This window comes from Somniosus microcephalus, chromosome 5 (genome assembly GCF_052327205.1).
Source record: "Somniosus microcephalus isolate GS21.2 chromosome 5, FLI_Smic_1.0, whole genome shotgun sequence".
In the NCBI taxonomy this organism is placed as follows: domain Eukaryota; kingdom Metazoa; phylum Chordata; class Chondrichthyes; order Squaliformes; family Somniosidae; genus Somniosus; species Somniosus microcephalus.
Window position 1 is genome coordinate 139540720 of NC_140991.1, and position 25777 is coordinate 139566496.

Below are 25777 nucleotides of genomic sequence, written 5' to 3' on the forward strand. Positions count from 1 at the left end.
CAACATCAGGCTAGGATAGAGTACCTGGAATGCCAGGTTACTGAAGCAAAGATTAATGAAACGAGGATACGGGAGAAAAACGCCCGCCTCGCACAACAGCTAAGAGTGCAGGAGGAAAGAGTAGTGGAGGTTAAGGCAGCTTACAAGCTAGCCCTCGAGCACGGGTTTGAGAGCACAGACCATGGCTCCTGCCAAAAGACCATAGAGGACCTAAGAACGGCCCTGGTAAAGGCAAAAGGCATGGTGTGTCTCGTCAGCCCAAAAGCTAGTCACATGGACTTTTTAAAGGAATCAAGACAGCTGATTCGAGCTGAGGTAATTGTGGTACCAGTCACTGAGTGAAACTTGGCCGGAAAAGGAGGGGGTAGTGAAAGAGGAGGTAGCCGAGGTGGAGTGTGTGGAAGAACCACTGGTCGCAGACGGTACTCCGTCAGCTAAATGTGGCGTACAAGAATTGTAGAGGTCAGGAAACACCTCCCCAGAAGGGAAAGGTGCATGAGGCAAAACCCGCAGCCCCAAGCAAGAAGGAGTGGCGTCAGGAGGGGAATCGCCCTGTCCAAGCCAAGCTCAATTGCTACGGGTATGGGAAGGATGGACATTGGCGCAAGGACTGTAGAAATCCGTGGAAGGATAATAAAGGGAGATTTCCCACAGCCCAAGCCCAAGCCCAGACCGCCGCCCCAGCACCAGCCCAAACCCAAGCCGTAGCTCCTGTCCCAGCACAAGGAGCTGGTGCAGTTATGGATCCCGCTGCAATTGAATCAATCATAGAGACAATGCGGTCTCTGATGATTTCGCAAGGGAAAATAGCTGTCACCACTGGTCTTGTCGCTCCCGAGACTCCAACCGCTGTGCCCAAGTGACTAGAGTCGGCGCAGCCCGTCTACCTGTGTGCGCTGCGATATGATGTATGGAGATGACCCCTCGTGGAGATGGAGGTGGAGGAGGTGAAGGGAACCTATCTGTTGGATACGGGAGCATCGTGCACCGTAATCCACGCAGGTAACCCCACCGCCTCGCCTCTGTCCACTGGGGTCCCATACCTTCTGTCGGGCTTCATGGGCAAAGAACAGGCTGGCGCGCATTCCCTTCCCCTCTCCATTCGTTTAGGACCACTCCGCACCACGTGGAAGTGTACCCTAATGAAGTGGGAGGTGGGACGTGGAACGGGAGTCCTGGGGTCTTATTTCTTGGTGGCCCACAGGATCCACGTGGACCTGAGAAATCATTGTCTCTGGGGAGCGAGTACGAGTGTGAAGGAGATAGAGCGTGTTAAGGAAAACCCTATGAAGGCGCGGGTTGGCCAGCGAGAAGTAAAATTCTTGGGTCTAACCCTATGCGCTGGCAAGAGAACCGTAGACCAGGAGGATGGGCCGGAATCGGTGCAAAATCTGCCGGTCTACGCCACTCGCGCAGTGGAGGTGTCCCGACGCAACAAGTGGTTTCACATGAAGCGGTGCAAATTGTTTAAACCGGGTGCGAGAACATCAGCAACCGAAGCCAGGTCTGAGGGTAAAGGTCCTCAGCCTGAGGCGCGCGATGAGTCACAGACCACACAAGCTGGCATTGTAGCCTGCTTGGAAGGAGACGCAGTCCCACCCACCTGGGGGGAGCTTTCCCCGATGGCCTGGGACTCGGACGAGGAGGGGCCCGAACAACACGGTCCCGCCCTCGACACGATTCTGGAGGAGGTGGAGTCGGAGGACGGAGGTCCCGCCCTCGACTCAAGCGTGGGGGAGGTAGAAATTGGGGGCCGAGATTCTCCACCTGTAGGGACAGGTGAGGAGGAGCCGTCTGCCACAGGCCCAATTCCCGAAGGGGCGGAGCCTGAGTGGAGGGAGCCAAAGCCCACAGTCATGGAAGAGCCACGGGCTGTGAGAGCTAAACTCCCACCCGAAGGTCCACTCGCCAAGGGAGCCTGCCCAAATCCCAAAGGGGCGGAGCCTGAGGGAAGGGAGCCGAAGCCCACAGTCGTGGAAGAGCCACGGGCTGTGAGAGCTAAGGTCCCACCCGAAGGTCCACTTGCTAAGGGAGCCACGCCCAAAGCACCTTTTCGCAGGTCGACTCGTACGCCTCAGCCAGTAAAACCTTGGCCCGAGTCCCCCGTTCTCAGTAAACGCCGACTTCAGAAATCCATGAAAAAACACAGTCCCCGATTAACAGCAAAAGGCTGCGGGGAACCCGAGCCACAGGTCACTGCAGCCCCGCCACAGGGAGCGGCGAGCTGCAGTCCAATCAGGGATTAGGCAAGCAGCCCGGGGACGGGCGGCGCTGTACATAAGTTTAGGTTTAAGTTTAAGGTGTGTAAATATTAAGGTGATTAGAGTTTAAGTAGTTGTAAATCTGCCCAGTATGTGTGTATTTTTGGATCGAGGTCGAAAGATCCGATCATGCCGTCACCTAAGCCAGAATCTCTCGGGAGCCCGGCTATATTGTGTGATTTATTACAGAAGCCAGTAAAGATGAGAGGGATCCTCGTCGCGTTCGTGGCGATCGGGTGGAGCTGGGCCTATCGGGGCCGCACCAAGGACTCCATGATTTACGGGTGCTCTGGCAACAGAGGCCCCATCGCGACTGACGGAACCGGCTCACGGGACGCTGAAGAGACTGCTGCCTACTTCCATGAAGGAAGATGGCCAGGCTGGCTGGGGTCGAACTCTACTGAATACTCCAGCCAGACGGGGTTTGCATACAGAGAAACGTCTCTGATGTGCCCCAGGGTGCGGAGCATTGCACCCAGGATCAGCGTCACCGTGGGCAAGAAGATTTGCCTTGTTTGCCACGGACATGTACCTTTGGATCATTGGTGGTGGCTGCGCAAGTTGAGCAGCACCATGAAGAATTCCACTGTGGAATGGGAGAGATTGGGTAACAACACCCATCGGACAATTACGGGAACTCACGGGGGGTTGAGTGTCTGTTGGGACAAATGGTGGGAACCAGATGAGGGGATCTACATCTGTATGTGGGGTTCAGAACGCGCTTGCCCCACAGGCATCTCCATCTTTTTCCAAAGACAGTGGCAGGATGCTGGGCAAGGAATGAGGTGGGACGTCAGCACACGGGCGTGCGGAGTCCCATATTCTCAGATCCCAGTAAATGCCACTGAGCTCATCACCCGACCCCGCAAGCCCCTGCCCACAATTCCAGTAGCTAAAGCCCTCAAGGAAGGGTGCCCCACCATGACAAAGGGACCCGGGAACAGAATGGTATTGGTACCCACAGGTCAGGTACTGTACCAAGGGGTCCACTACGCAGTGGCTTCGGTGACTTTAAACCTCACCGAGGTACGATTACCAGCGTGGTGCCCCAGGGAAACGGAGCAATTATACCAGGTCTTGTTAACAAACATGTTTAAACAGTTTTACGAATTCGACTTTGCCGATGTCGACAGAGCCGAATTGTACGCCACACCACATGAGGTCTTGGACAGAGTAGGGAGACAAAGAAGGGGTGCAGTAAATGATATTTTCACAACTTTTAATACAGGAACTTCCGTCATCAACACACTGGATGACGTGGAGCTGCAAACCCAGATCAATGGTTTAAAAACACAGCTAAGAAAGATACTGACTGATGAGAATAAGGTAGTGGGTTCTGAGTTACATGAGGACCAGGCCATGACACTACACTTAAAAGAGATTATAGCTGAGCTGGAGAAACACGCCAGAACGGTAAATGCTCTCATCAGCGAGGATCGGAATACGTCCGATCAGGCTGCGCAGAACGAAGCTTGTGTGCTATACGGGGCGTGGTTACTGGGCGAGGGCCACAGCAATCTGGAGGATTTAAAGCAAGGTTTAGTCCCCTCCTGGATCAGCAACAAGCACCTCGCAACCCTCCACCCTTTTGAGAATACATTGAGTCCGTGCCAGCTCAGACTAGCTTCAGAGGCCTACCCAGTCCCAGTGGACTGTGGACGGTCTAATTACACCGTTATGGTTATAGTGGTAAGAATGCCGGTGATGGGAAAGACAGCCAAACCCGCCCCGGTATACAGGGTGGAGAACATTGGAGTCATTCAGGGGGGTGCGCACATTCGCTACACAGGGGTCCCACCTTACGTCATTCAATGGGAGCATGCAATGATGGGCACTGACCTCTCGGGGTGCCGGAGCCGGGGAGCACACATCATCCTGTGTCCCCAGCACTTGAATGCCCATTCAAAACCACAGTGCGGGTTCAGAACTGCTGGTGCAAAGCCTATAAATTGCACCATGGAGGCAATGGCACAAGGCCATGTGCCCCTGCAGGTGGCATATATAGGAGGTGGGACATACTGTGTCACCACTGCAGCGCCCACTACCAGCATGGACAGCACGGTTGGTGTCCGGTTAGTGACAGCAGCTTCTGTTTCAAGCCCAGGGCAGAAGTTCAAGTGGCCCAAGAGCGAATTGTCCCCATTCCTGAACCTTCCACTGTTCACATCACTGTTCAAGAGAATTTCACTGATCTGTAGCGATTTGTTGCACATTTTGGATATATCATTCCCCCTCTCCCTGAACACCTCACCAAGATATTAAAAGCCGTTGTTGTTCCACAGAAACACTTCTACACACTGGAGCAGAAAACTTTAGAGATAGGGGCAGACATATTGGATATAGTGATCCCACCGTGGTGGAACCTGTTCACTAATATAGAAATCCCTTCCTGGATTAGGATAGCCTCCCACATTCTTGTAGTGTGCCAGGTTGTCATTGTAGTTTATTTACTGTTTGTACACTGTAAAAAGGTCAAACATTCGCAAAAGTATGAGAATAGAGGGGAATGGAGGGAGCATTATGTGCTGGTAGAAGAAGAGACACCCATTTAGATTTTTGCTGTTTTGTATAAAGTTAAAATTTTCCCTCCCTCCTCTGTAATTTTTTTTGACATGTGTTCATGTGCATTGAAATTTTCGTGTGTGTACTTTATTTTCTTATTGCATTTGAATTAGATGTGATGTTATTAATAGTAGGTAATGTGTATGCACTAGGTGATGTAGGGGTATAAGGCCCCCCTCCATGCCTGGAAGTAAGTTGCTAGATTTTTAACTCCAAGGTATTGCCATCTATAGATGCTTAATGTACACTAGATTTTTCTGAAATGGGAAATGCATGTGTCGTGGGGTCATAGATAGGTAAATACTGGGGATGGTTAGATTGTGGAGAGTCAGAAAATTTTGCTCACCCACAATTATGATACTTCAAGCAAGTTACAGTATCATCAGGGGGGAGTGTAGGATTCGCAAAATTGGACTTTGTATTAATAAGGGTCAAGTGGCAGCAGAGGCCATGATTTTTAAAGACTGTTTTAAAAAGAAGCCCAGAAAAAGGGGCATACAAAATGGCCACCATACCATGTGACCAGCTTATTGGGACACTTTAAAATGGTTCCTGCGAATCCTCAGACAGCTTTGTGGATTCAACCCACAGCAAGTTCTGGAAGCCGTTTCTGAGAGAACGAAACCAGACCCACACGTATGCATATGGATTAGATGCAGATCCAGTCAAGATCGGCCTGGAGACAGAGGCCATCTAAATGTTGACCCAGATAAAGGGGACAATTTCATATTCATGAGAACAGCACCCAGGACTAGATAACGAGATCAGCAGGACATTAACAACAATGAAGGTCATTCCAGACCAGAGATGGGCCTTTACCGGCCATCGAAAACATTTTAAAATATAATAACTACCCCACTGTGCTCACAGCCCACCAAAAGTTAAACAAAGACTAACCTGATTTTGGGCGGGAAGTGGAGCTTCTGGGGGAAAAGTATAACTGAAGGAGTTGGAGTTGTACGACACACCCGGGAAGACTCAGACAGAAGACACACTCGGAGAGACGGTTGGACAGTTGCAGAGACACACGACCGAGTGGCGGTGGGTGAAGAGGAGTCGCTCGGGAGAAGATCAGCAAACTCCTCTCCACCATCGGAGGAGGAAGAAGAACCAAGCCAACATCAAGAAGGCCGTTTCGAAGCCGGCGTCCCACCCCAGGGAAAAACATCGGGAGATCATCGACCATCCCCGGGCCATTGCCGAAACGAGAGGCCATCGACCCAACTTGGGAGAAGAAACAAAAAAATAAAGCCCCAAGAGAAGAAACCTTCCAGCCACTCCAGCTCGAAAAGAGACAGTAACGAATCAAGGAAATCTATGGGAGCTGGCCCAAGGCTCCTCTGACCAGGGTCGAGCCGATGATCCTCGACCCCGCCGACATCCAGGCCCGCCGGTGTCCAGCCGCCCCAACCCCCACCTCAGGAGAGAGGTGTGGCGCAGCTCGCAGGGGTTCCACGATCCATGAGGAGACGGAGCGCCTGAAGGGATCAAAACACAGACTTGATTTCAAAACCTTGCACTTCCTAGTGGGATTGGTGAGCATGTTTCTGGCCCTTCACAATCAGATCTAGATAGGTTTAATAAGGGGGTGGATTTAAGGGTACAATTAACATGAGTTGTTGTCCCTCGATGTTCCGTGTGTTTCCTTATTTCATGATGATCTTTGTAGAGTATAAGATGCCTGTATTAGCCTTAGTTAGTACTGTGTCGTTATGATTTGTTTTGTGTTTTTTTCCCTCCCACGTACTCTCTTATTTGCTTGCATTTGATTTGATATTTTTCCTTATGCAATAAAATTTCATTTTGTTTCATCAAACTTGGTCTACAAGAGTTTTCTCTACATTGTAGTTCCTGCCCCAAAGTCCAGAGTATAGAATCTAAGGGGCGAGTGGGCCGAACCACTCAAGGTTTTACTGTGCAAGAGAGAGAGGCCTCTAGAGAGAGAAACCTCAGGGACATCTCTCAAGGAAAACCCCTTACAGACACCGTGGTGGGGTCGAGAGAAGAGGTAGAGCTTGGTATCATCAGCGTACATGTGAAAACTGATGCTATGTTTTCGGATGATGTCACCAAGGGGCAACGTGTTGTTGAGAAATAGGAGGGGGCCAAGGATAGATCCTTGGGGGACACCAGAGGTAACGATGCGAGAGCAGGAAGAGAAGCCGTTGCAGGTGATTCTCTGCTTACGATTAGATAGATAAGAATGGAACCAGGCGAGTGCAGTCCCACCCAGCTGGATGACGGTGGAGAGGTGTTGGAGAAGGATAGAGTGGTCAACCGTGTCAAAGGCTGCAGACAAGTCAAGAAGGACGAGGAGGGGTAGTTTTCCTTTGTCACAGTCACAATGGATGTCATTTGTGACTTTGATGAGAGCCGTTTCGGTACTGTGGCAAAGGCAGAAGCCTGATTGGAGGGATTCAAACATGGAATTGCAGGAAAGATGGGTACGGATTTGGGAGGTGACAACACGTTCAAGCACTTTGGAGAGGAAAGGGAGGTTGGAGATGGGGCAGTAGTTTGCAAGGACAGAGGAATCAAGGTTTGGTTTTTTGAGGAGAGGGGTGATGACGGCAGATTTGAGGGAGAGGGGGACAGTACCTGAGAAGAGAGAACTGTTAACAATATCAGCTAACATGGGAGCCAGGAAGGGAAGTTGGGTGGTCAGCAGTTTGGTGGGAATAGGGTCGAGGAAGCAGGAGGTGGGTCTCATGGACAAGATGAGTGCAGAGAGGTCATGAGGGGAGATCGGAGAGAAACTGGAGAAAGATGCGAGTTCAGGGCTAGGGCGGGGGGAACCTTAGAGGAAGTTTGGCCGAGTGGACTAGGGGAAGGAAGGGAAGTGGTAGAGGCAGCTGAACAGATGGTCTCAATCTTAGAGACAAAGAAGTCCATGAGCTCCTCATACTTGTTATCATAAAAACATAGAAGATAGGAGCAGGAGTAGGCCATTCGGCCCATCGAGCCTGCTCCGCCATTTAATGAGATCATGGCTGATCATCCAAATTCAGTACCCTGTCCCTGCTTTCTCCCTATATCCCTTGATCCCTTTAGCCTCAAGAAATATATCCAACTCCTTCTTGAATATATTTAATGAATTTGCCTCAACTGCCTTTTGTGGTAGAGAATTCCATAGGTTCACCACTCTCTGGGTGAAGAGATTCCTCCTCATCTCAGTCCTAAATGGCTTACCCCTTATCTTTAGACTGTGACCCCTGGTTCTGGACTCCCCCGCCATCGGGAACATCCTTCCTGCATCTAGTCTGTCTAGTCCTGTTAGAATTTTATAAGTGTCAATGAGATAAGTTTCAGAGGCTCAAATGGGTAATTTTTATCACCCAGGTTCTAGCCAGACACTTGCCTTTTGTTTTGGCAGCGTACTGCCATTATGGACTGCATTAGTATAAATGAGTCATGGCAGTTCCCAAGAAAATGAGCAATCGTGTGCCTGGTGGCCACATGCCAATTACACCTTGAAGGAGTAGGGCTTTTTTCTGTTGATGTAGGACACTGGCTTAGCCAAGGAAGCACATTTGGCTATATGCACCTTGAACCTTTGAGAATCCTGCCACTCGTTAAAAAAAATGACATGACCCACTCATGCTGATGCCAAGTATCCATAGGAACGCAGGTGAGGTCACTTGTCTGAGCAAACAAAATATCCGTCAGTTGCCTGCCGCATCTGTGGGCACATGACTGAGAAATGTTCAATATATCACCCGCAGCAGTCAATAAAGGAACCAGTGGCAAAACAAAATTCTGTGTGGTGGTTACATTTGACAGCTTGAGGTGGTCTGTAGGTCAGCTTGCAACAGATGTTCCAGTTCATGGATGGCTTCCCTTGGGAAGCAGAGTCTCCTGATTCACCACTCTTGAGCAAGATGCAGGTAGGAATGGTGGGATCGGTAGATGCAGCGACTGGATTCCGCCAGGTATTTTGGCAATACCTTCCGTGCAGCCTTACTCACCCACTTTTCCTCTGTTGCTCCTCCTCATCTCCCTATGTGGCAGCCAGATAGATGGAGATTTTGAAAGGGAATGCCATCATGTCCAGGGTGGTATGGCATGTCTTGCAAAATTTGCTAGCTAAGCAAAATACACATAATAGAATAATTTAAAACAGTTCTAAATGGCAGAATTTAAAAAAAACAAAGTTTAACTACTTAGGAAGTTGCCAGGCTTAATGTTGCAACTTAAAGGTACTTCTTCTTTGACTGCTGAGGCACAGCAGAAGTGAACAGTTGTTTTACACAGGCATCTCCAACATCAGACAGAAAGTATGGCATAATGATGGAAAATGTGATGCATGACATCATTATGCCTTCATTTACGGTTGGGTGCCTGTAAGTGGGCAGATGCAGAATGATTGTCGTGTACTGCACACACCATGTTCTCTTCATCGAGAAGGGGCTTCAGATTAAACAACAACTTGCATTTATATAATGTCTGTAATGTAGTAAAATGTCCCATGGTGCTTCAAAGGAGTGTAATCAGACAAAAATTGACACTGAGCCAAAGAAGGAGACATTAGGACAGGTGACGAAAGCTTGATCAAACAGAATGATGAAGGAATCAGTATCACTGGCTGCGAGCGTAGTAACAGGGCAAAGAAATGCCTTGCATAACTGCCGTCAAGGGTACCTTGCCTTCCTGTGGGGAAAAAAAAACAATTTGACCAAACCTGTGAGACATCTGGAACAGGCTACTGCTCTGAGTTCCAACTTCCTACTACTGCAATGCTCTACTTATGCAACTGGTGGTGGTTATCTCCTTATGGCTACCACTAATCCATTTGAGCATACGACAATTTGCATCTACAAGATGAGTAACACCATCCAGGTGACTTTAATCTTTCTCCAAGTTGAGCTAACACTAACCATAGATCTTCTTGGATAACAGGCTCATGTTAGGCATAACAGCAGTCAAATCATTGTGGAGGAATGCTGTTGTGTATGTAACCTGTTCCACCTTAAGAGAGCTTAAGCCTGTTCCACCTTAAGAGATGTACTACTTTCTCAGGCTGCTGTTGACGTAATACCGGGGGTGAACACACCGGTATATAAGCACTGTGCAGTAATCTTGTATTCAGTGTAGTCCCTACCTCCAACCAGTAAAGACCTGTTTGAGTTATACGTTTAAGTCTTTGTGTTAATTGTTCAATACAATACACATACTTAACACTGGCGACGAGTCAGGTTCTTACCCTGCGGCAGTTATTCCACGGCGGCTTCGTCCACAGACAGGACGTTGAAGAGAGGTTTCAAATCTCACCACCCCACTGGAAGCGACAGGCATTAGGACCCTGAAGCCTCCATCAGCGACTGAATACTGGAGGACAGAAGACATCCTGCAGCTTCTTTTTCAACCTCGGTGGTGGGTAAGCCAAGCAGCGTTGGCTGCAAAGACAGGGCTGGGGGAAGTCGGAGGTAGAAGGGCCATCGATCGCAATCCCTGATAAGGGCCGCACTCGGGCTGAAAGGCGCAGCATCGGCAGACACTGAAGGCGCAAGAGCCGCGGTGAAAAGCGCGGGCCATCGATCGCGGCGGAGATAAGGGCCGCACTCGGGGCTGAAGGGAGACGGCGTCGGGGGACGGGTGAAGACCGCCAAGCGTGGGAAAACCGCCATTTTGTGGGCGGAGGACGACGGCAAAAGCGGGAAGCCGCCATCTTGGATACCAGTAAAAAAAAAAATCTGAGAAATTGCAAATCTGATAAAGTACTACAATGCCTAAACACGGGAATATTAGCAACTTTGATAGTGACATCGAAGATTGGGCCATATATGTTGAACGAGTTAAAAATTATTGTAAGGCCAATAAAATTCGTGAGGCTGATAAAGCACTAACATTATTAAATTTAATGGGTGCGAAGACATACGGGCAATTGAAACACCTGTTATCACCAGATGAACCGGCGGATAAGACGTTCGATGAGTTTGTTACTGTCCTGAAAGATCATCTAAACCCCACGCCGCTGATGCTAGCGGAACGATTTAAATTTTATGACAGAAGGCAGCTACAGCATGAAAGCAATGTTGAATATTTGCTGGAATTGCGTAAATTAGCGAAATATTGCCAGTTTGGAACGGGACTGACAGATGCACTACGAGACAAATTTGTGTGTGGTTTATTTAAACAGGATATACAAAAGCGACTGCTCGAGGAGAATGAGCTGATGCTTGAGAAGGCGGTCACTATGGCAGCAGCACACGAAGCCGCAGCGAGAGGCACGGCAGTAATGCAGCTACGGTCACCGGAGCTCAGTGCACACAAATTGGGTGTGAGCTCTGGCAAATGTTATCGTTGTGGAAAGACAACGCATGATCAGAACCAGTGTTGGTTTAAAAACCAAGAATGTAGAACTTGTGGTAGGCTTGGACATATAGCTAGAGTATGCAGGTCAGGGAAGAAGACCAGCAACAAGAAGTCACCGCAAGGAAAATACGCAAAAGTACACAAGGTGACCGAACAGGAGTCCGATTCAGACGCTAGCAGTAATGAACTGGCTGGCTTAAGCAGTATTGAACTGGCTAGCTTAAGGGTACTCAACGTTGGTAAGGGTGCAGACCTCCAGACAATTTGGGTTACTCTTCAGATAGAAGGAGTCCAAGTAAAAATGGAATTGGACACTGGATCGGCATTGTCGGTCATGAATAAGAAAGATTACAGAAGGTTATTCCAACATATTCCCCTACAGGATACGGAGATTATATTGACAACCTACACGGGGCAGAGAGTGTACCCCATCGGGACAATAAAGGTTGCAGTGGCCAATAAGGGCGAAGAAAGTCAAATAATGGACTTATATGTGCTACCGGAGGGAGGTCCACCACTACTAGGCCGGGAGTGGTTTAGAAACATAAATATGGACTGGCATTCGCTAAAAGCCATAAAGAGTGAGAACTCGGTGCAGATAATCAGCCCAGACTCTAGAACTGATGATGGTAAGACCAACCCATGTGCAAAAGGCAAAGTTTCAGCACAGAATTCCACTGAGCAACAACAACATAGTTTAACAGAGAATTCTGAGTCTGTCAAGTCTACTGATATGCACATTTTTGAGGGACACTGGGCTCGAACTCAACTCCATTTCAAACTACAACAGCAATTAGAACAAATGATTCGCCGTTTTGAGCAAGAGATGAATGAAATAAAAAAGTTCTTTGTTACAGAGTGGGAGAATCTGGAAAGGCAACAGAAGCAACTGATGGAGAAAATGGAGCAGGAGCACACCAACCATCTGCGCGAGGAGGCCGAACGAATCAAAGCTGATTCAGGTTCTGAAGGTGCGTGCCATAATCTGGTGTCAGAAGAGTTAACGGTCAGCCAACTCCTTCATATGCTGAGGGACAAGACTCTGAAATGGGAAAAACTTGAACACGAGCTGCGATCTTCAAAGGAAAAGGGTTCGGAGCTCTCAAAAGTCATTGAGATGGCTGATGTGACGACACAGACTGAAACGACTGCAACAGAGCAGCCATTGGATGCCAAAAGTACGCTGACTCACGTCAATGTAGAACAACAGACCGCTGAAACAGCTGCTCCGGTAGAGGGATTGCATAGTCCGATCAATCAATCTCCAAAGGAAGTTGAAGTATTAAAATCACAAATGAGGTCACTAGTAAACGACTTGCTGAAAGCCCAGAAAAAGCTGGATGCAGAGGTACACATGAAGAAGTCTCTTCAGGAAAGATATCTGGATTTGGAACAAGAGCTGGCTAACGTCCAGCTGGGTATGGAGGAAATAGACGACCCTCTCGCTGACCTGTCGGACGACTCCGAATATTACTATGTCCTGTCCTGCCCAACTTGTAACTTCGACTCCCACCATACAGAAATCATGGAGGAGCACCGAAAGTCTACGGAACATCGGGAGAAGGTGGCTCTACTACGAAAAAAGGAGGAAGAGAAGGAGGAACTGCGCATGCAGCTGGCAGCTGTGGCAGCTGACAATGGAGCCCAGAGAGTCTCCAAGAAGCAGAAAAGGAAAAGTAAAAACAGAAGATGACCCATCTGAACCATTATCACCTCGACCAGATCACACACGTGGTCCCTCCGAACGGAGCCAAATCAGTTCGGAAGTTCAAGCTGTTAAATCCATGAAAGGACTATTGAATGAGTAACGTGAACCGACTACACCACAGAGATTGAATCTGTGAACTGTTTTCCGCAGAGACTGAATCTGTGATATGTTACGTTAAACATGAAGTTATATATGTATATATGTTATTACGTTATGTTAAATGGGGGGGATGACTATAAAGCTAAGAAGGGAGGAGTGTTGTGTATGTAACCTGTTCCACCTTAAGAGAGCTTAAGCCTGTTCCACCTTAAGAGATGTACTACTTTCTCAGGCTGCTGTAGACATAATACCGGGGGTGAACACACCGGTATATAAGCACTGTGCAGTAATCTTGTATTCAGTGTAGTCCCTACCTCCAACCAGTAAAGACCTGTTTGAGTTATACGTTTAAGTCTTTGTGTTAATTGTTCAATACAATACACATACTTAACAAATGCCACTATTTATGATGCCCCTGTATGAATAAGGTTTCCACAGCAGCATTAGTCAAAAACGCTGTGGTTGTCATGAATGCAGTTGTTTACCTTACCATGGATGTATGTATATTCATTGTACAGATGGAGCAATCAAGTCTACAGATGACAAAGCATTGATAATGATTCTTTGTGACCTTTTTCCATGTTCTACAGGTGGTCAACATGGCAATAATCCAGCTAGTGATTTCTCAAACTTGCCGCCTTGCACGCAGAAACGATTATCCCAACCCTTTTGGCAAGAGTCTCTTGTACAGTGAATTGCACATCTGCGTCAGTGAAACATTTTTCTTGCCAATTTTTAAGCCATGCCTATCAAACTTCTGAAGAATATATCAGCATTGTTACATATTTCCTATAAAGTTAAGGAGTTCATTCCCTGTCTGTTTAGGCGCTAAATGCTGAGAATTGATATTCCCCATAATTGGCTCAATAATGATCACTAAACTTGACAAACAATGAGCAGCACAGAGATGCAGACAGGAAATTTCAACATGCTTATGTGCTCATAAATACTTTGGACCCAATTTCCATCCTCTTAGTGACTGATTTTGGGTGATAACAAGGCTGTAAATCAGGCAAGCCAGTGGAAATCAATCCCACCAGTTTTGGGTTGGTTTTGGCACCCTATTGAATCTTCTGGTTGCGTCTAGGATGGGTGTATGAAACACCCATCTGAAGCAGGTAGGAGTTTCAACAACAACAACAACTACTACAAATTGTATTTATACAGCGCCTTTAATGTAGTAAAACATCCCAAGGCGCTGCACAGGAGTATTTTAAGACAAAAAATTTGACACTGATACACATAAGGATATATTAGGGCAGGTGACCAAAAGCTTGGTCAAAGAGGTAGGTTTTAAGAAGTGTCTTAAAGAAGGAAAGAGAGGTAGTGAGGCGGAGAGGTTTAGGCAGGGAATTCCAGAGCTTAGTGCCTAGGCAGCTGAAGGCACAGACACCAAAGGTTGAGCGATTATAATCAGGGATCCTCAAGAGGGCAGAATTAGAGGAGCGCAGATATCAAGGGGGGTTGTGGGGCTGAAGGAGATTACAGAGATAGGAAGGGGCGAGGCCGTGGAGGGATTTGAAAACAAGGATGAGAAATTTGAAATCAAGGCGCTGCTTAACCAGGAGCCAATGTAGGTCAGCGAACACAGAGGTGATGGGCGAACGGGACTTGGCGCGAGTTAGGACACGGGCAGCCGAGTTTTGGATGACCTCAAGTTTATGTAGGATGGAATGAAGGAGGCCAGCCAGGAGTGCATTGGAATACTCAAGTCTAGAGATAACAAAGGCATGGATGAGGGTTTCGGCCGCGGATGAGCTGAGGCAAGGGCAAGGTTTCAGTAACATATGTAAAAGGGATTAGAGAAGGATACCACACCATTTTCTGGCCTATAGGTATTTTGAATGCTGAATCCCCAGCATGCCTATGGAAACCTGGCAGAAAGGTGGATCTACAGGTGGGAGAACATTTAAAAGGCTCACAGCTTTCAAACATAAGTGGGTTATGCTGCGTCCATGTATAATAAGACACAGACTGCGGAGAACGGTCCAACAGGTGTTTACTCAACGTGGCTCACACTGCAACTGCCTGTACAGATTACTACTCAGTGCTATATACAGGTGTGGTCACTGCCGGTACTACAGTATACATGAGCTGTAAAAAGTAGTTCCCCCTTAAAGATATATACATTACAATTCCTCCCCTTTTAGATTAACAGTACCATAACACTCATTTAACAATTAAATATCAAACTAATTACAATTAACACTTTTAACATGCAACATTAGCTGAAAATGGCCTATTTATATATTCAGTCTTTGGGGAGGCTTCCTGATCCTTTCTGGATAGCGCCTTTCCCGAGTGTCTTGCTCTTGGTGCGGAGGCGATTCTGGCCCCCTGTCGTCGGTTGGTTCATCAGCTTCTGATGCTACTGTTTCTGGGGTAGATGCGACCTGTACATCGGGTTCATCACCAGGTACGTATGGGCGAGGCATGGGGTTGACTTGTTCCTGTGACTCTAGGATCTGGTCAGCATGGCGTCTCACGATGCTCTCCCCAATGTCCACTGTGTACATTAGTGGGCCCTGCCGTGTGCATATCGTTCCTGGCTGCCATTTTTCTGTTCGGTAGTTGCGGGCCAAGGCTGGTTGCCCTACATTGAAGCTCCTTGTTAGCTTCTCATGGATTTGCTGGAATTGCTTACTCTCAACATCTCTTCGTATGTTTGGTCTGAGCAAATCCAAGCGGGATCTTAACCTTCGGTTAAAGAACATCATGGCTGGGGCCTGGTTGGTGACTGCATGTGTCGCATTCCGGTAGGCGAACAGGAAATTGTCCACCTTGTGCTGCAGCGGCATGTTGTCATTGTACATAGCCTTTATTGCCTTCTTAAAGGTTTGTACGAACCTCTCAGCCAATCCATTTGTGGCTGGATGATACGGGGTGGATGTGTAATGCCTTACCCCATTCTTTTTCAAGAACCTCCGGAACTCTTCAGACACAAACTGTGGTCCGTTGTCGGAGCAAATCTGTTCTGGCAAGTCATTCTTGACAAAAATGGTCCGTAGGACTGCAATCGTTTTCTCCGTGGGGGTGGAGGACATTTTGATGACCTCAGGCCATTTCGAGTGCGCATCCACGGCTATCAAAAACATTGAGTCCATGAATGGACCAGCAAAATCAATATGCACCCGTTGCCATGGAGATGAGGGCCACTCCCATGGGTGTAGAGGGGCCTGTGGTGGTGCATTTTGGACTTTCTTGCATCCTGAGCAGCTCTTGGTCAGGTCCTCGATTTGTTTATCGATTCCCGGCCACCACACATAAGCCCTGGCTAGGCTTTTCATTTTTACCCCTCCCAGATGACCCTCATGAAGCTCATTGAGCACTCTATCCCTTAACTTGGGTGGAATTACCACTCGGGATCCACACATCAAGGTCCCCAGGCACACTGGCAGCTGTTCTCTCCTTGTCGAGAATGCTGACAACAGTGAGTCGCCATGTGCTGGCCATCCCTTCACCGTCAAATCATATACTCGAGACAGTGTCGGGTCATTTTGGGTTTCCTTTTCGATACAAGCGTTAGTTACCGGTAGGTATTCAACTGTAGTCGAATGGAATATTTCGACAGGATCCACTGCTGGTGCTTCCTCCGCAGTAGGCAGTGGCAGGCGTGATAGCCCATCAGCATTTCCATGCTGTTTCGTGCCCTTATATTCAATCTCATAGTGGTGTGCCCCTAGAAAAAGTGACCATCTTTGTAGTCGTTGCGCAGTCATCACCGGAACGCCCTTCTTCGGATTAAAAATGGAGACAAGAGGCTGGTGATCAGTCAGCAAGGTGAATTTCTGCCCGTGCAGATAGTGATTGAACTTTTTCACTCCCCACACTAGGCTGAGGGCCTCCCTGTCAATCTGGGCGTAGTTATGCTCGGCTGAGGTTAGTGATCGTGACGCAAAGGCTATTGGCCTCTCTGAGCCGTCCGAGAATTTGTGCGACAGCACCGCTCCAATGCCGTAAGGCGACGCATCACATGCCAACCGAATTGGTAATGCTGGGTTGTAATGGGCCAATACCTCTTTTGATGTGATTAGTGTTTTGCTCTTCTGGAAAGCTCGTCTACATTCGTCACTCCACTTCCATGGCACCCCAGTTTGCAGTAGGGTGTTCAGTGGGTGTAGTATTGTAGACAAATTTGTCAAGAAGTTATGGTAGCAGTTTAGCAGCCCGAGGAACGACCTCAGTTGTGACACATTTTCCAGTGCTGGAGCCTTGACTACTGCCTCAATCTTCTCTGGGGATTTATGTAACCCCTCTTTATCGATAACGTGGCCACAATACGAGATCTGTTTTCTAAAAAACTCGCATTTGGGGCGGTTAGCTCAGAGCCCATATTCCTGCAATCTAGTGAGCACCTGCTCCAGGTTGGCAAGGTGATCACTGTCATTTTTGCCCGTGACCAGGATGTCATCCAAATAACACTGGGTCCCTGGGATCCCTTGCCGGACTTGTTCCATTGCCCTCTGCCAAATAGCCGGAGCTGATGCTACCCCGAACACCAGCCGGTTGTATTGGTAGAGACCTTTATGGGTGTTGATTGTGAGGTATTTTTTTGATGCTTCTTCTACCTCCATTTGCAGATACGCCTGGGCCAGATCAATCTTAGTGAAGCGTTTCCCTCCAGATAGCGAGGTGAAAATATCTTCAATCCGCGGAAGTGGATATTGTACGGTGTGAAGGACCGGGTTCACTGTTACCTTAAAGTCCCCACAGATGCAAACCTTCCTTGGTTCCCCAGGCGTGCTGCTCAACGACTTTTTCATCACAGGGACGATGGGTGTAGCCCACTCGCTCCAGTCTACCTTGGACAGTACACCTGAACGTTCCAGACTCTCCAGCTCTGCTTCGACGGCTGGGCGGATCGCATAAGGTACCGGTCTGGCCTTAAAAAATTTTGGGCTTGCGTTTTCTTCAATTTTAATCGTCTCTTCAATTTTAATCATCGCTGTCATGCCTTTTAGTGTTCCGAGTCCTTGCTTGAACACTTCTTTCACGTCAGTTAGGATCTTTGACAGTCGCCCAGGTGTGACGTCGTCATCCTTTTATTCAGCCACAGTCAGTGCCTGCATGGAATGCCAATCCAGTTGTATATTCCGGATCCATTCACGTCCCAGTAATGGTGGTCCTCCATCTTGCAATACATACAGGTCTAGTTTTGGTGTTTCCTTACCATTATATATAACGGTCACCCTTATTTTTCCTTTGGGGTAGACTTTTTGCCCCGTGTACGTCTTCAAAATAATTTTTGTGTCTCTCAAGGGTATGTGTGAGAATAGCCGCTCGTAGTCCCGTCGGTTTATGACTGTTAGAGCTGATCCTGTGTCCAATTCCATCTTTACCTGGACTCCTGCTATCTTGAGAGTGACCCAAATGGTTCGGTGATCCTCCGTTGTGATCACATTATGCAGTTTCAGACAACTCAGTTCCCTGCTTTCGGAGTCGTTATCACTCTTTTGTTCGTCTGAACTATTCTCCGTTATCTTATGTACCTTCTTGTACTTCCCTTTGGTCGGTTTCTTATTGCTGGTTTTCTTTCCTGACCTGCAGACTCGTGCTATGTGTCCTACTTTTCCACACTGTCTGCACATTTTGTCTTTGAACCAGCAATCATTCTGGTCGTGTGTTGTTCTGCCGCAGCGATAGCACTTCTCTGTTCCATATGACATTTCGTTTGTGCCATATTCTTGCGGTCTCTGTTGTGTCTCTGCAGCGCCCCGTGCTGCTGCTTCATATGATACCGCAATGCTGAAAGCCTTTTCCAGCGTAAGGTCCTTTTCAGATAAAAGCCGTTTCTGGGTTCCTTCACTTTGAAGCCCACACACAAACTTGTCCCTTAAGGTATCTGCTAGTCCCGTTCCAAACTGGCAGTGTTTCGATAGCTTGCGCAGTTCCGTTAAATACTCAGCATTACTTTCATCTTTATGCTGGTTCCTTTTGTGAAACTTAAATCTTTCTGCTATCAGCAGCGGTGTGGGGTTTAAGTGGTCCTGTTGGATTGACACTATGTTTTCAAAATCCTTTTCTACTGGCTTCTCTGGGGTTACTAGGTTTCGTAGGAAGCCATACGTTTTTGCACCCATTGAATTCAACAATTCCAGCACTTTCTTGTCATCTGGCACTTCATTCGCCTTGCAGTATACTTCTATGCGTTCGACATATGTCGTCCAATCTTCGACTTCATTGTCAAAAGCTGTGATACTGCCACTCTTCGGCATTTTTGGGTGTGGTTAGACTGGCTTAAAATGGCGTCTCCCGCGCTTTCCTTTCTTCCCCGCTGCGGCTTAAAATGGCGTCTCCCGCGCTGCTGCCAATGCCACTCTCGGCGGTCCTCGTGGCAAATGGCGACGCCCTGTGGGTTTTGTGCGCTGCTCCTGCGCTGCTGCCAATGCCGCTCTCTGTGGTCCTCATGGCAATGGCAGCGCCTCGCGTTTTCCTGCGTGCCTCTCTCCCCCATTGACGCTGCTCGGCCCTTGAACACCGGCTGCACTCTGCTCTCTCTCATCTCTCTCCCCCGTTGACGCCGCTCGGTCCTCAACACCGGCTGCGCCCTGTGCGCTCTGCCCTCTCTCTCTCCCCCGTCGATGCTGCTCGGCCTTTTTCTGTGCCGCTCGGTCGGGCTCTAGCCCGCCGCTGTCCGGGAAGGGTCTGCGCAGTACCTGTTGCCAGCCCGTTTTGCTGGACCACCGTGACTGGAAAGCCAAGCCTGGCTCTCAACAGCCTCCCCTGTGATGCTCAAATCTCCGCTGGATGACTGGACGGTTGCCCGTGGTCGACTCTGTGCTTCTGGACTCGACCTTCTTCCACTGTTCTCCAGGAGCGAATCCCTGGGAGGTGATGCAGAGTTGCAGGTAGGTTCGAATCTGCCTCGTCGCCAATGTTAGGTCCGTGTATCTTAATGTTGTGTCCTTCAATAATCAGACAACAGACTGCAGGGAACGATTCAACAGGTGTTTACTCAACGTGGTTCAAACTGCAACTGAAACAACAGATTACTACTCAGCATTATATACAGGTGTGGTCACTGCCAGTACAGGTAGACTACCCTTTATCCGGACTTCCGAAAACCGAAACCCTCTAAAAACCGAAGGTTTTTTCGTTCAGCGTAAGTCGTGCGTACGACTTACGCTGAATGAAAAAACCTTCGGTTTTTAGAGGGTTCCGGTTGCGGAAGTTCGGATAAAGGGTAAGTCGTGCGCACGACCCCCTGCCGACCCCCCCGCGGACCCCGCCGGCCCCGACAACCGCCGACCCCGCCAGCCCCGACAACCGCCGACCCCCCCGCGGACCCCGCCGGCCCCGACAACCGCCGACCCCGCCAGCCCCGACAACCGCCGACCCCCCCGCGGACCCCGCCGGCCCCGACAACCGCCGACCCCGCCAGCCCCGACAACCGCCGACCCCCCCGCGGACCCCGCCGGCCCCGACAACCGCCGATCCCGCCAGCCCCGACAACCGCCGACCCCGCCAGCCCCGACAACCGCCGACCCCCCCGCGGACCCCGCCAGCCCCGACAACCGCCGACCCCCCCGCGGACCCCGCCGGCCCCGACAACCGCCGACCCCCCCGCGGACCCCGCCAGCCCCGACAACCGCCGAGCCCCCCGCGGACCCCGCCGGCCCCGACAACCGCCGATCCCGCCAGCCCCGACAACCGCCGACCCCCCCGCGGACCCCGCCGACCCCAACTGACTTACGCTGAGCGTCAGCGTAAGTCGTGCGCACGACCCCCCGCCGACCCCCCCGCGGACCCCCGCCGAACCACCTTCCGAAATCCGAAATTCTCCTTTATCTGAAACTCGGCTGGTCCCGAGGTTTTCGGATAAAGGATAGTCTACCTGTACTACAGTATACATGAGCTGTAGAAAGTAGTTCCCCCCCTTAAAGGTACATACATTACAGGATGAGGGAGAAATGGGAAGAGAGGAGGAGGATTAGGTATGCAGATGCCCTCATCATCAATCCCTCCTGCCCCACCAGTGGCCATAGCCTCAGTGATGCCCCTTCCCATGATGGCCAGCACTGTCTTCTCCAGAGAGTTTAAAACATGCAGGCGTGCTTGTCCTCCTCTAGTGCTTTGCTGCTGCCTCCTGTCATGCAACCACTTTTCCTGCAAGAAAGAGGGAAGTGTGTCAGTGAGTCTTGCAATTTGTTTGGTTGATGTGGCTGTCATAGCTGCCAGTGTTTGCCAGCTTAGAGCTGTGGGTGTGTGACTTGCTACAGTGCTGTGTGTGGGTGAGGTACAGCATATGAAATGAAGCATTGAATACTGGTTGATAGAGATTGTTGGCAGATGGGTGATGGGGGTGTAGTGAATTGAGCAGTGGATGAGGCTAGTGGTGGAGTTGGTAGGATATGCCATTTGAAGATGAACTCACTTGCCTTGACAACTCGTGTGAGATCATTAAACTTTTTCCTGCACTGCACCCATGTTCTCGGAGCAACACTGCTAACATTGACCTCCGCCTTCTTCCCACTGCCTCCTGAGCATTTGTCTGGAGGGCCTCCTGCCCCTCTGTGGATACAAGACATCTCTCCTCCTTTCCACCAAGACCTCCAGTGCAGTGTCTGGAAACCTTGGCACTTGCTCTCTCACATGTTCAGCCATTGCTCAAAGTATTGCAGCACAAGATTCAGTTTTCAAATGACTCGAACTACTTCTTGCAGCCACAATGCCCCTCCCCTTTAAGAGGTGTAGGCTGCCTTTAAGTATCGCTAGCTACTCGTGATATTGGGCACCCTGTTGATGCGTGCAGCCAATGAATAGCACAGGTAGCGATGGCTGCACACAGCAATCATGTAAAACAGCAGACAGCACAAATTTACCATGCTGCTTGCAACGCAATGAACGGGTGTGGGTTAATCGCACACCATAATCCCCTTGCCTGTTTTTAGGGTTTTTCCAATTTAACCCCATTAAGTTCCCAGCCCTCCCCTTCTTTGAGCCAGGTCTCTGTTATTGACACTCTATCATAGTCCCACGTGGTGACTTATGCCTGCAGTTCACCAACCCTACTTACCACACCCCGTGCTTTTTCGTACATGCACTCCAAACCCATCTTAGACTGCATTGCATTTGCTCCCTGTCTGAACCCTCCTATTTCTGAACTATAATTTACTCTAGTGCTATCTGTTTCTCCCAGGTCTCTGTGCACCATGTTTCTCCTCTCTACTTTTTCAACCTGCTGCCCATCCCCCTGCCAAATTAATTTAAACCCATCCCCAAAGTACTAGTTAACCACCCAGCGTGGACATTGGTCCCAGCTCTGTTGAGTTGTATCCCATCCACCTTGAACATGTCCTTCCTTCCCAGAACTGGTCACAAAGCCCCAGGAATCTGAAGCCCTCTCTCCTGCATCATTTCTCCAGCCACGAGTTAACCTGTTTTAACCTACTGTTCTTATACTTACTAGCGCATGGCACTAGATTACTACCTTTGTTGTCGTGCCTTTTAACTTCCTCCCTCGCTCCTGAAACTCTGACTGCAGGACTTCAATCTTTTTCATTCCTACATCATTGGTTCCCACATGGACCATGACTTCAGGCTGTACCACTTCCGCCTCAAAGGGGGGAACTTTAACCTAAAAAAAGGGTGGGTTTGGAGGCTGGGGGAGGCAGTTAAATTGTTAAAAATGGTATTCCCGACCTGATCCCTCCTCCAACCCGCCCACTTCTGGTTTTAATGGAGACGGGACGGGGGATGGTGGGGCAGGATGGTGGGTGGGCGACCAACCCACTCCCAAGAGGCGGAGCGTCAATTTAAATATCCTAATGAGGCTGGAAGCCTCTTTTTTAACCTCGTGAAACATAAAAACATAGAAACATAGAAGATAGGAGCAGGAGTAGGCCATTCGGCCCCTCGAGCCTGCTCCGCCATTCAATGAGATCATGGCTGATCATCCAAACTCAGTACCCTGTCCCTGCCTTCTCCCCATATCCCTTGATCCGGCAGTTAAAGCAAGATGGGAACGACTGCATCCAGGAGGTAAGTGGATTTACACCTACATCCTGGATTCAGGGTCTCTACCTAACAACCCCCCCCCCCCCAACCCCGTGATCAGAGATTCCCCCCCAGGCCTCCGATCACCTCCCCAGGCCAACCACCCACTCCATCCTGCCAGGCCTCCCCCCACCCAAAGATGATGCTGAAGCTGGCCACGATCCTCCGATGGACGGTCCCGATCTTCTCTTAACCAACCCGGATCATCCGGCCCCGATCTCTGCCCTACCCCTCCCCCATCGTCAACATGACCCCCCCTCACCCCAATCTTTTAACGACACAGATTATGACATCAGCACCGACCTGTATGGCTGCTGTTTTACGAGCTCCTCCCCAACTGGTATTTTAATGTTGTATTTAATTTATTTATTTGTATTTAATGTATTTAATATTGTATTTTAATATATCGTACTGTTAGTTTTTGGTATTCTACTGTTTAGTATTTAGCACTCTAGTTTTAGTATTAGTAATTTAGTTTTTTTTTAAATATTCTACTGTTTAACCGACCTGTGTGGCTGCTGTTTTATGAGCTCCCCAACTGGTATTTTAATGTTGTATTAATGTATTTAATGTATTTAATGTTGTATTTTAATATATCGTACTGTTAGTTTTTTAGTATTCTACTGTTTAGTATTTAGCATTCTAGTTTTAGTATTAGTAGTTTAGTTGTTTTTTAAAAAATATTCTACTGTTTAACCGATCTGTATGGCTTATGAGGGTAGCTGCTGTTTTACGAGCTCGTCCACAACTTTCCACTTTATTTATTATTTTATTGTTATTATTAAACAATTTTCTAAGTACTGTTTCTTCACTTATCCGCTACGACCGTCAATCACTTCTGGACATAAGATCGTCCAGAGATATAGGACCTACCCCCGATTTTTCGAACTGGGATTCTGCTGCTACTACCATCTACCCTCCCACCTGCTTACCTGACTTCATTCCTGTGATCAGGAAGCGACGACGGCGCAAGCGGGGCAGATGAGCAGGTGCATTAGTGAAGCTGAGGCAACGTGAACACCACCCCCCCTTCCGAGTATTCTCCTGGCGAATGTGCAGTCACTGGACAATAAGCTGGACGAACTCAGAGGGAGGCTCACCTTCCAGCGAGACATTAAGAACTGCAATGACTTGATTTTTACTGAGACTTGGCTTGATCCATCGACACCAGCTTCGGCCATTCAACCAGAGGGATTCAACATTCACCGGCTAGACCGAACAAAGGACTCGGGGAAAAATAGAGGGGGTGGAGTATGCTTTATGATCAACAATTCTTGGTGTTCCGACGTGGAACTACTTACATCTTCTTGTTCACCCGATCTTGAACACCTGATGATCAAATGCCGACCCTTCTACCTCCCGAGAGAGTTCTCATCCGTGATCATTACAGCGGTGTATATTCCACCACAGGCCGACGCAAATAGGGCACTAAATGAGCTGTATGGGATCATTAGCAGGCTTGAAACTTCCCATCCAGAGGCTGCATTCATCGTGGCTGGCGATTTCAACAAAGCCAATCTGAAGAAAGTACTGCCTAAATACCATCAGCATATCACCTGCCCAACGCGAGCCAAGAACACACTAGATCACGTTTACACTCCATTCCGGGATGGATACAAGGCCCTCCCCCGCCCTCCCTTCGGCAAATCAGATCACGACTCCATCCTGCTGCTACCCACCTATAGGCAGAAACTGAAACAGGAAAAGCCTGTGATGAGATCTCTACAACGCTGGTCGGATCAATCAGACGCTATGTTACAAGACTGTTTTGATTCCACTGACTGGGATATGTTTCGGAATGCCTTGGACAATGACATCAACACATATACAGATTCAGTCATTAGTTTCATAAACAAGTGCATAGACGACGTTGTTCCGAGGATTGTTGTACGAACATTTCCCAACCAGAAACCATGGGTAAATGGCAATATCCATGCTATGCTAAAAGCACGGTCCATCGCATTCAACTCTGGGGACATGGATGAGTACAAGAAATCAAGGTACGACCTCAGAAAAACCATCAAAAATGCAAAAAGACAATACACGGACAAAGTGGAGTCACACTATCATAGCTCAGATTCGCAAAGGATGTGGAGTGGACTACAATCTATTACAGACTACAAAGGGAAACCCAACTGTGTCATGCCCAGCAATACCTCTCTCCCGGATGAGCTTAACACTTTTTACGCCTGGTTTGAGGCCAACAACAACTGGCCTGTTACAAGGGCGCCCGCGGCTCAGGACGACCGGGTCTTCTCAATCTCCGTGGCTGACGTGAGCAAGACCTTTAAGAGCGTGAACACCCACAAAGCACCCGGTCCAGATGGAATCCCTGGGCGTGTCCTTAGAGCATGCGCTGACCAGCTGGCAGCCGTGTTTACGGATATATTCAACCGTTCACTGTACCAGTCTGTAGTCCCCACCCGCTTCAAGATGACATTGGTTATTCCAGTCCCCCCAAAAACAAAAGTAACCTGTTTAAACGAGTACCGCCCCATAGCACTCACTTCTGTCATCATGAAGTGCTTTGAGAGGCTGGTCAAAACCCACATCAACTCGTTACTACCTGACACACTGGTCCCACTCCAATTTGCCTACCGCCCAAACAGATCTAGGGATGATGCCATCGCTACTGTACTGCACACTGCCTTATCACACCTGGATAAGAGGAACACCTATGTGAGAATGTTGTTCATTGATTATAGTTCAGCATTCAATACCATTATCCCCTCCAAGCTTGTCAACAAGCTCAGTGAGCTAGGACTTAACACCTCCCTATGCAACTGGATCCTGGACTTCCTGACGGGAAGACCCCAGGTGGTGAAAATAGGCAGAAACA